Raw genomic sequence first — 12,123 nt, forward strand, 5'->3', positions numbered from 1 at the left:
TTTATGTAACTCATTGATTTTACATCTGTTTCTTTTTTGTCCCACATCAAAAACACCAACTTAATTATCCATTTGCTTTTTCTCAGACTATGCATACAATAATATTACAATAACACTGCCAATTAATACCACAAAACTATGGCTAATGATAACAAATTAAGTTCCTATTTTGTTGCTTCTTTAAAGTTCATTTTCTTAGTTTAAATCCTATGCGGAAAGTACTGTTAAATTATTGTGTTTGTATGTGATTTTTAAAAATTACTGTATTTCAAGTCACTTAGAATATTCTTCTCTGTATGGTTATGCCACCAACTCCATATACAATTAAGTTCATTTATTTCATTTAGAAGGGATTGCTTTTAAAATTTAATGTATTTTTGTTTTATAATTATGTAAATTATTTTATGTTTCCAAAATCACATTTTTATGAGAAACCTTCCTACTATTCTATCTTTACTACCCTGCTCTTTTCCTTTTTACAGGTAACCACGTGTTTTAAGGTTTTGACTTTTCATTTCATTTAAAAAGTGAAATACATATATAGATGAATGGTAGCATGCCATAGATGCTTTTCTCTACTTTGATTTTTTTTACTTAACAAAATACTGGAGCTGACAGTGAAATACTTTATATTCCATATATTCTTTATTCCTTTTAAAAAATTGCATAGTACTTCACTGTATGTGTGTACCATAATTAATTCAGCCATTTCCCTATGATGGAGATTTGTGTTATTTCCAGATGTTAATCTAAAACAATAAACGGTCAGATATTTTACCAGCAAAATGGGTTTATTTGGGGGCAGCAAAGAATTGCAATTCGTGACATGCGACTCTGTGAATCACATGCAAGTCCAATAAAGAAAAGGAAAGAAAATTTTTTTATAGAGGAGAAGGGGAAGTTGGGAGAGATGTTGATAAACAAAAAGTCCATTGGAGGAAACTGGGAATTCAAAGTATAATGGCTCTTAATTGGATGAGTTGTGACAGTTTCATTGGCTGAGCTGTTGCCAGGCAAGGAAGAGATCTTTCTTCCTTCTGCTGGCATTTGTAGTAAGTAAAACAGTGTCACTTCCAGCTGGAGATGCATGGTATGTCTTTTCCTATTGGGATCATTGTATGGACCTTGACTGGTACATGGGCTCCCTCTTTTGGCCTTCAGACTCCATTTTAGTGAGGTTTCTCTATTAATTTTCATGCAGACTTTTGCTATAAGAAACAGTGCTTCAATGTATATTTTCTTATATACTTATTTTATATTTTTTCAGTTTTGGTCAGATTCTTGGAAGTGGGATTTGCTAGACACAAAATAAATGCATATGTAACTTTGCTAGATACCGTAAAATTCTCTCTCGTTGGAGTTTTTCTATTTTTCACTCTAACAAAGAATATTTGAGAGTGTTCCTTTTCCCCACAACTGCCTCACTAACAGGCTGTGTTGTGAAACTTTTGGATTTTTGCCAATTTGTTGGGCGAGACATAGTATCTCAGTGATTCTTAATTTGCATTTCTCTTATGAACAAGGTTGAGAATGTTTCTATTTAAGGGGCATTTGCATTTCTTTTCCTGTGAAATGTCTGTTCATATCTCTTGCCATTTTTCTCTCAGGGTGTTGGTGTTTTATTCATTTTTAGATACTCTTTATATGTAGGGTTATTAAATTATCTCTGATATGTTACAGATTTTTTTCACAGTTTCTCATTTGTCTTTATACTTCACTTGCAGTATTTTTTTCTTTTTCTCAATACAAAAGCTTTTTATTTTTACATATTGAGATTTACCAATATTTCACTTTACTGCATCTAGTTTTGACCATTGTTAGGAACGTTTTCCCTACTCTCCACCTATAGAGGAATTGACCCATAATTTCTCCTAGTACTTGTGTGGTTCAAATTTTTATATTTAAATATCTGATCTTTTTGAAATTTATTCTTGGAACAGATCCAAATTCGTCTTTTTCCTTATGACTACCCAGTTATCCCAACATCACTTATGAAAACGTCCATCTCTTCCTTACTGCTTTGAGATACAGCCTTTGTCTAAGTTAAATTTCCATATGCACTTGGGTAATTTCTCAACTTTCTATTGTGTTTATTGGTCTTTTTATTTCATGTGCCAATGCCACTGTTAAATTATTAAGCCTTTATAGCATATTTTAATATCTGATATTACACCCTCCCCCTACTCCCAATGCTCTTTTTCAGAGTTTTCTAGGCTTTTCTTGTTTTTTTTTATTCCAAATGAATTTTATAACCAACTTGTGCTTATAACAGCATTCTTTTTTTGGGGGTGGTGGTGGTGGTGCTGTGTGCCTTGTGGCACGGCATGCAGGATCTTAGTTCCCCGACCAGGGATCAAACACATGCCCCCTGTAGTGGAAGGGTGGAGTCTTAACCACTGAACCACCAGGGAGGTCACACAACAGCATTCTTAATCAGCAGTGTTTATTTGAAGCACCATCAGAATTTTTTTAAAAAAGGAAATAAATACTAGACCCCCACCCAGACCTAGTGAATCTCTAGATATTGGGCCTGGGTATGTATATTTTGAAAAAGCTGTCCAGTTGATTTTAATAATCCCATTTAAAAATGACCTAAGGGGACTTCCCTGGCGATCCAATGGTTAAGACTGCGCTTCCAATGCAGGGGGTGCGGATTCGATCCCTGGTCAGGGAACTAAGATCCCATATGCTGCGCAGCGTGGCAAAAAAACCCCCAAAAAACTTACAAAGCATAAATTCAAGGTCTAATTCCAGACTACCTTATGATTTGTTTTACCTTACGTATTCTGGACCTTACTAAGTGACTGCAGCATTTACCCAGTTCCCTAAGCCAGAAGCCTCTCTAGTTTTCCTTTAGTTCTTCCTTTCCTTTAACTCCCTCTGTTTTCAGTTGGTCACAAAATCCACATTTTACCTCAAAAACGTCTGGCTTTAAACCTCCAATACCACTGTCTCTTACCCCTTTTCTCATGGACTGTTAAGCAGTCTCTTCATACTACAGTCTATTATCTGCACTGCCTACACAGTTTATTTTCCCTAAAAATAAGGTCGATCATGTCACTTCTTTGCTGACCTTTGTTGGCTCTCAGGATAAATTCAACCATGGTACTTAAGGCCTTTCACTCTCAGGTCCAAGCCTCCTTTTCCTCCTTAGTTCCTGTTATTCCACACCTCACACTGAATATTCCTGTTACAATGAATTTCTCACTAGTGGATGGACATCACACCTAGTAGCTCTTTGCATTTAAATTTATGGTTTCTTTCACTTAGAAGCTGCTCCTGCCTTCCTTGCCTGGTAAGCTCTCAGTATTTGAGATGCAGTTCAAATGGCATTTCTTTGATAAAGCTTTTTATAGACTCTCAGTCAGAATTAGTTGCCCCATTCTCTTTATTCTCACAAAACTTTATTATTTGTATCTTTATAATGTGATTTTTGTGAGTCTGTAATCTCCCAGGAATTTCACACTTTCAACATCAACCAGAATGTGAGCTTTTCATGTTTTTCCAGCCTCTAGCAGAGTGCACAGCATACAGCAAGCACTCAAATGTTTGTTCAGTGAATGAAAACAAATAAAGCTTCATTAGTCTGTACTGATTGAAACAGAAACAAGACATGACAGTGGCCAACTTGTTCTACTATTAAGATCTCTCCTTCGTTTGGCTTTTTGTAGTTTATAGTCAGCCTAGACTTTGTTCTCTGTCCATGGCAATTCCTTACTCTTTGAAGGTCCATGTACAATACCTACAGTAGTAAATACCTGTCCATCTTTATATCTGCCTGTTTAAGAAGTTCTGTCTTGGTCCTAAAAATAGATGATGCTTTATAGAAGAAAGTGCAACAATTTAGTCTATAGTGGTGGAATAATTAGTTTATGGCATTATAATTTAGTTAAATTATTGGTATTAGTAATTAGTTTAGGTATGTATCATATAGAATTTCAGAAATAATTATCAGTTATATTGGAAAAGATCTATTTGATCATTAAATTCTTTTACATCAGGTATTGATTTAGATGATGATCTTAAGTAGAAGACTAAGTGCTACGGGAGACAAATTATTTTAAAACTTGTGATTATTTTCTCTTTTTTTACCCCCTCAGCTCTATGATTATGTTGTCATCTCTGAAATGATCAAATGTGATAACATGAAAAAGGGAAGGAATCATATTAAAAAATAATTTAGGCACAACTTCTTAGTAAATGGGTATCAAATACTGGAGTAATCCAGTTTCAGATTTTTAGTGTATCATTATTTTTAAAAATCAGTTTTAAAGGTAGATTAAATTGGATAATTAATATATTTGAATTACCAAATAACAACAAATTATTTTAAAGATATATTTTAATATAAAAATTGAAGCTTTTGTTTTTTATTGAAATATAGAAAATTCATTTTATGAATTTTAGATATCAATCTGTGTGAGTTTTTCATTTGTCAACTATTTTGTTATTGATTTTCATTTAACTGTATTTCACCTTTAAGAATGTTGCAAAAATATTTTTCAAACTATGTAAAGAGCCCTGATGATAATAAAAATATAGTTTTAATATATTTTAAAGACACCAAGATCAAGTTCTTCATTATCACCAGTTTTATCCCTTATTCTAACCTTTGATGACACTAAGTCTTATTTTAAGTTACTTCATCATTCAACCAAGGAAAAGACAACTTTGTGTTATATGTGGCTTCAATTTTAAATTATATATATATACATCCACACACTCTCTTTAAAAATTTTTTTGAACTGTGGTTCTAAAGTCTCCCAGGAGAATGATAGGAATTTTTAATGTGAATTTTTCTATAAGTTAATCACTTTCATTATCTGTGAACCATTTTTTCTATTGATTAGGCATATATCCAAACTTTAAATTACTAAATGAGTTTTCTTATGTTAAATAGTTTCCCCCACAGGTTTTTTCCTCTAAAAACTAGGCAATGTAAATTACATATTCTTATGAAACTTATTGTTTGGAAAACCAATGTGCCATCTTCAAACCCAGTATTATTTCAAAATGTTATTGGAACCAAAAATTGAACTATGCTTTGCAGTATACTGTTTAAAGTATTTAAGTAAAAGATACATCCTAGTTATCTAAGTTATTCAAGTGTGCCACAACTTTATTTCAAGAGAAATGTTTTAAGAGAATTCTTTATGAAAATTGAGACAATTTGAATCTAGCTATTTCTTTTTACCCTTTCAAAATTGAATATTTTCAACAGTAATGCTAGTGATTAGGCAAAATATCAGAAATGGATTGTTGAAATATTAATATTAAAATACTTTATTTACATATAGAAATATCAGTGAATTGTCTTGTTTACTTCCAAATATTTTAAAATACTGTTTTGAGTAATGACCACTATTCTATAAAATGCATGAACTTTTTTATATGTTACTTTGCTAAAGTAATATGTAAATGATGGCTTTCCACACTTGTTGTAGTCTGTATTTTTCTTCTGTAACATTATTAGTAAATTTTGATATTGTGGAACTGTTGACCAGTCATACATGTACAGAGCTTGGCCTCTGAGTTAATTAAATATGAGTTAATAATATATTATAAGGAAATTATTATCCTTATTACAGTTATTAGGTAGTTACTCAAATTATAGCTTCAAAAGGAATGCAGAGCATGGAAAACTCAGGATTAAATTATGCATTTGAACCTTAGGCCAGCTTTTACTGTAGAGACAGTTTTCTGCTAAGACTGAAATTGTATGTCATTGAAATTAAATGCTTTTCTGGGGATGGAAGGTTCCAGTTTTTAATGAAATTACTGAGTGTGGTGTAGTGAAATGATTAAAATCTGTATTCCGGGAATGTGGCAGGGAAAAAAAATCAATAAATGCTAGCACAGCTTTGCTGCTCAATGTGAATCCTGAGAATGAAATAAACTACTACAAAAATAATAATTAAAAACATATCAGCACATTAATTTATTTAGCATCAGTCTCCTGAGACATCATCTTCACTAATTTTTAGCATACATTTTACTATATAATGAGCAGCCTTCTTTTCAGATATCCCTATTAGACAGGCAGTATTTCTGCCCTTCCCCCCAGCGCTCCTGCATTGCAATCATTGTACTTGCACTTATTATGTTACAAATGACCGAGGTAAGGCTGACATTCTCAGTGCATGCAAAAAGACCTAGTCTGCCAAGCTTTTTTTTTTTGTCTTAATGAAGCAGCTTTGTGAAATCTCCCCATGTGTTAATACTAATGAAGATCCTCCAGCACAATTAAAATCACAGCCAGTGGCTGAAGAGGAAACATAAAACAATAGCATCTTTTAAGATACATTTATCCACATATGCATGTACAAAATATACATATATGGTCAAATTAATTTTCTATAGCTTGCCTTTCACTTGCTCTTTATCCTGAAAATTAAATTATGCAAGTTTTAATTATATGAACTTTTGAGACTTTAATGTGTTCCAGGGGAAAAACACTACCTCAATGAAAAAATTTTTAAATTATTTATCTTCTTGGGTAATAAAGCGTTACCACGGTTAAGACCTTTTTAAAAGAATCATTTTTAGGAAGCTACAGGGTGGTGTGCCGTAGGAGGGAATTGGGTGGACTTCACCTTTAACTTTTTTGGTTTTAGGATGCTGAAATTGGTGGGAGAAAATGGAAGGGTAAAAAATAGGAAGTTGGAAGAAATTCTGGGGATAGACAAATAGCATACCTTGTGTGTAATTTAAAGATGGAGCAATGGGCTACCCAGTTTTCACTTGATTTTTTAAGTGTTCTAATTCGTACAATTAGCTATCCTCCCCCCTTTTTCTTTTGCCCTCTCAGAAGCTGGGGGGAAAAACTACTGAGGTTACCTTTTACAGTTCTAACGTATAACTTTAAAATGATTTACTATTTTAACGTTTTATATAAATTTTAACTCAATCCATAAACATTACAGCAGCTTAACTTGCCGGTGTCAGGGCAGTAACGTTTTACCCCGGGACCATTTTGCGTCCTGCTTTTTTATTTTGAGTTCCAAACATCCACGAATTTTTGGCATATTACATTAGTTGGCTTTTAGAGTTTAACCAAATTCTGAGTTTACAGACAAAAAAGTTTAGGTAGAAATGGTTAATATATGCTCCCTATTCGCCAGTGTACTTTTTTTTAAAATTACGTGTTCAATCCTATTTTCTGTCTTCTCTACTTTTAACGGCAAAACAAAACATTTGAGTTTCTTAACTTTTTCCTGGGACAAGGATCGGTGCAAACTCAAAGCTACAGGATTCTTGGGAGGAAGAAGCAACCCCCTCCCTCCCTTGGCTACTTTAGGAGCTGATAGGTCATTTATTATTGGAACTGAAATGGTATAAACAATTCTCTTTTTTCCCTTGTTAACAGCAACTTTCATTGTTAGAGAGAGGAGAGAGAGAGAAGCCTCGTTGGTTGACGTCACTTGGTTCATGAAGCCTTCGCCTAGAAGTGAAGCTGCTGAACAAACCTTGAGAAGAATCATCTCCTGCTTCAATCTGCTGCTGGATAGGAACTAATCAGAGAGAGAGAGGCGGAAGACGGAGAAGGAGGGCGTCCAGGGCTTTCCCGATCACAAATTTCACCTCCACTCCAACTCTCTTTATACTTCTCTTGCAAAAATAATAATAGAAATAAGGAGGTGGTGGGGTTTCCAAAAACAAAAATCGTAACCTTCAACCATCTGGGGAAGGCAAAAATCCCATCAACCGCAACTCTCAGTTCGAAAGTAAAGGTGAGTTTAAAATCCTCGGGTGTGAGGGGTGCGGGTGACGATGAAAATTCCAAATATCGTAAAGCCGGTTGAAACCGAAAAGGAGAAACTACGCTCCAGAGAGCGGGTGACTCCAGAGTTGCTTATCTCGAGGCGCTCGCCCTGCCCGCCCTGCTCGCCCTGCTCGCCCTGCCGCGGCTGTTTACCCTCGCCGGTCGGTCTGTCTCTTTGTTGTGCTGGCTGGAAGGCTGGGGTGGTGCTCGGGGTCCCGAGTGCAGTTTGGGGGAGGAGGACGCGGAGATGCGCGGTTCTGGGTGGGAGGGGGGGTGCGGTCTCAGGAGAATGTAAACTTTATTCCTAGCTGCCGGTGCGGGACTTCGGTCTAGCAGGGCCGCGGGCCGTGCCTTCGCCGGCGCGGGCATACGCTGCCGTGGCGAGTCTGCTTCCTTTGTGCCGGCCGCCCTGCTCGGCCGCCCGGGCTTCGCGTGTCCTTCCTCCCTTCGGCTTCCAGCGCTCAGGTCGCCGACAACAGTTTGGCTTCTCAAAAAAAAACAACCTCTGGCACTGTTGCGATCGCCGTTCCTACCCGGGAATAGCCGCTGCTCCCCCCATCCCCGCCGGGGTAGTTTCAAGATACCCCCCCCCCGTCCGCCTACTGCTGCCCTTTTTTGCCTCCGCCCCCTCTTCCCTGTAGGACTGCTTAGCTGCGCCTGCTACACCCCCCCCCCCCCCCCGATTCGGGCCTCTTTTGCTCTCTCTCCTGTAGTAGCTTGGAGCTCAGGAGTTTACGGAAAGTGAGCTGGGGGGGGGGGTGCAGGTGGGACTGGGAAAAGATCTGGATACCTGTGAAGGTCTGTTTCAGTACGCAGAGGATTAGAGGAGCATAGCTTTTCCGACAGTAATGTCTGTCTCCCAGCAGTTCTTCCCCGGGAGCTGCCCCCTGCTCTCAACTCTTCTTCGGTCTTCTAGTGTTCTTGTTGCTCCCCCTCCCCCCTTCCCTTTCGCGGCTCCTCTCCTCTTAAAGTAGTTCCACGAACCCTAGAATTGGGACTTGGGAAAGGAAGGAAGTGTTCGGAGAGTCAGAGCTGGCCCTGCTGTTTGGGAGATTTTCTCTTCTTTTCTCTCCCTCTGTATTTATCTTTTGTGTGTTGCTTCCTTATAAAGAGAGAAGCAGCTGCAGTCCTTGGCCGAGTTGTTGAAATTTATCCCTTTGTGTATATTACAATATCCTCCATTTTTTCCCTCTGCCCTCTAAACAACAAGCGTTTCGCCATCTTGGGCAATTTTTATTCCCAAGTCCCTCTTTTTTTTTTTTTCTTATTTTTTAAGGAATGGAAAGAAGCCTTAGAAAGTCGAAAAGTGTGTCTGGGTAAGACAAAGTTTAGGGAATGTTCAGGGGGTCCAGTGACGTCATGTAAACTTTATGGAGAAATTTTCCCAGGAGTAAATTTTTCGCTTAATTTTTTTCCTGTTTTAAGCGACCATGTAAAGGACCATGTAACTTAACAGGCTGACGATAAGCTGTGCTGCTTATTTTTGTGTTCTCTCAAAGTGAGCCCTCAGTTTCTGCACATTTTATGTTTTGGTAACAGGTGGAAAATTATGTGCAAAAAAATGGTGGTAACTTTTATAGTGTCCTTTGGTATTCACTTAGCTTTTGTCTGCATGTTTCTTTAAAGGATTTGAATGTTATTTTTAATTAACATGTTTCCTTTCTTATTTACTCCACTCTCTTCTGTGGATTTGTCTTTAATCAGCTTGGTTAATATTTACGTATACTTATTTTAGATGACTTAGATCCCCTTTTGTAATTAACTTATATATTTTACATATGCCTTTACATTTGAAAAGGTACAACTATTGAAAATACCTGGAGATACTGGAAACTTTAAAAATTTAGTAGCAGTATTAAGTAAAACTATTGGTGAAAATGTAGTTAGTATTTAAAAGGCAGAATAGATTTTAAAATATATTCTATAATCTAAAGTTATATGCCCTTTGTCAACCATTATGAAAAGATAAACAGTAAAACTGGCGTTTTAATTTGCTTGTCTAAAATAGTTTTTCACCTCACTAAAGTTCGGTTGGTCACATGATCAAACTTAATGATACACTGACTGGTATATAAATAAGAGGCACTGTAAATTGAATGGGAAAGTGGAATTCTGTCTGCTGTAGTCATTTTCAGTCAGCATATTTACTTCTCTTCTAACAAGGACATGAAACTGTCTATTTAATTTGCATTCTCTTTGTCTTCTGGGTTGGGGAAAAACATTGACTACAGTTAACTCAAAAAAAGCTAATAGAAACATTTCTGAGTACATTGAAAAGGTTTGTCTAACACATAAAAACTTATGTTGTATGTGGTATGCTTTTATCTCTGTAGCAGTCATATTTGGTGTTTTCTGCTATGTTATTTATTTAGGGATTTGCTTTATGTAAAACGCTATATAGAAAGCTTGACTGAATTGAGCCTGCCATTTATGTGAATTGTAGGTAGGTGAAAAATGTTTAAATAGTTAAAAGCACATAGAACAGATGGTTCTAAATTATACATGCAACAAAGGACTAGAAGATTTGGCAGATTATAAATGGCAAGCAACAGAGGATAAGCAGTTTAAGAAAATGTTAGTTAAGTACATTTGATGTCTCACACCTATTGTAAACACTGTACATATTGTCACTGTGCTGCATAATCAATAACTTAGACACATTGAGGTGCTTGTAAGTTTCAGATAGAAAAAAGTAAGATTTTACAAATGTTTGAAACGAATTGTTGAATATAAAATTATTTTAAGCCTGTGATGACAAGAGTTTTTTTTTTAGAAAATCCAATTGTATGCTTTAAAACAGGAAGTTATTTATAAGAACTTAATATTGTTGTACTCATATAATGGTTTGGAGAGAAGTAGGAGTAGATATATATTTTGAAATACAGAGAATAGTATATTTACTGTTATTATATGTTAAACTAGGGCTGAACTGTGTAGCAGCATTTACTCTTTCAAACACTACTGAAAAATATTTTTAGACTCTGCAGTCTTGGAAATGCATTTAATAGAGTACTGTTGGCATAAGTTACTAAATACATATTAAATGAAAGAAGGGTATATTTTAGTATTAATTTTTGGGTTTGTGCATAACAATAATAAGGTTTTACTTGGTAACTATAGTTTACTCTCAGTTTTAAAAATGGAAAGATTTGTGTGTAGGTTTTCCTTTCTAGAAGAATCTGAGTAATTATATTTTGCATTTTCAAAAGATTTAAAATAAAAGTATTCAATTTGGCAGAAATTTGTTTTTATTTTTATAAGCCATTTATTTAAAATGCATATGAGACTGTAATGGAAACCTTGGAATTTTAATTCTGTTGCCCTTTCTCCCATTTCTTTGTTTGCATGTTTATTATAGAACTGCAGTGTAAAGGAGCAGATGTTTTGCCAAACATCCTGATGTGTTGCTTTTTCTTATGGGAGTGCATAACTGTTCCTTCTGATGCATCAACTTGACAGCTGGTTGATTTCATGGAGCTGCTAAGAAGCCATTAGTGGTGTCATTGAATTGAAACAGAACAGTCACTCCCAGCTCCAACTGCAATTGTTAATGTCTTTGTTGCTACTTTTGTGTTACTATACAAGATGTAGGATATCACAGTTGCATGAAAGTTCAGTTTTTTGTCTTATCTCCTTGAATTAGTGAAAGTATGCATTAGAACTTGATTACTTTTAGGTTTAAAGGTTTCTCAAAGAAAGCTTTTAAGTTGTAGTTTTTGGGTTTTTGACCTAGTCCTAGCTAGAACCACCAAAAGAAGGTATGATTTAGCACAAAGTAATGTGGGGATTTTGACCCCTAGATGAAATTACATCATCAAGGTTTAATGATTTTTAATAAACTTGATATTCTGAGGGATTAATTCAGTTACCTAGCGAAGTATTTTAAGAAGTTTTTGCTTGTATTTAATTAAATATTTTATATCATAAGGTTTTAAAAATACTGTGCTTTATTTAATAAATGTTGACTTGTTTGAATAAACATTTCTTTAAACTTTTGTTGCAGAAGATAATCAGAGGAGAAAAGAATTATTGAGGAAAAGGGCAATTTGGGGTTTACTTTTCTTTATAAGGAGGTAAAATATCACTAAATAATTGACTATTAGTCATTAAATGATTTTAAAATTTGAAATTATATTTTTATTGTACTAGTAACTTTTATTGGTAGTTTCAACTATCATACTGTGGTACTAAAATGATGTCAGATCACCATTGATGCCAAAGTGTTTTCTACTTTTTCTAATTACTTGCTTTTTTTTTTGGTGGGTGAGGAGATCGGAAGAGAGAATTAAGAGTGATAATCTCAACAGAAAAAAACACATTTAAAAAAATTTGTGTAAAAAAAACGTAAGGGTGATAAGTTT

At 35.3% G+C, this 12,123-nt stretch overlaps 1 protein-coding gene and 1 long non-coding RNA gene across 22 annotated transcripts in view; one reads left to right on the plus strand and one right to left on the minus strand.

Moving 5' to 3' along the window:
• The window catches only part of BAZ2B (bromodomain adjacent to zinc finger domain 2B), a 382,320-nt gene that overhangs the window by 79,402 nt on the left and 290,795 nt on the right, over window positions 1-12,123 (plus strand). For all 21 annotated transcript variants that reach the window (XM_060302371.1, XM_060302369.1, XM_060302379.1 and 18 more), the window contains one exon: window positions 7,367-7,730. The gene's annotated coding sequence lies outside the window, so the exon portion shown is untranslated. The remainder of the gene's footprint in view (window positions 1-7,366; window positions 7,731-12,123) is intronic.
• On the minus strand, window positions 5,909-8,687 carry LOC132597614 (uncharacterized). The gene is made up of 2 exons (XR_009564620.1): window positions 8,553-8,687; window positions 5,909-8,246 (listed from the first exon to the last, which is right to left on the minus strand). It is a non-coding gene; the product is annotated as an uncharacterized lncRNA (long non-coding RNA).

This window comes from Globicephala melas, chromosome 7 (assembly GCF_963455315.2).
Source record: "Globicephala melas chromosome 7, mGloMel1.2, whole genome shotgun sequence".
NCBI lineage: Eukaryota > Metazoa > Chordata > Mammalia > Artiodactyla > Delphinidae > Globicephala > Globicephala melas.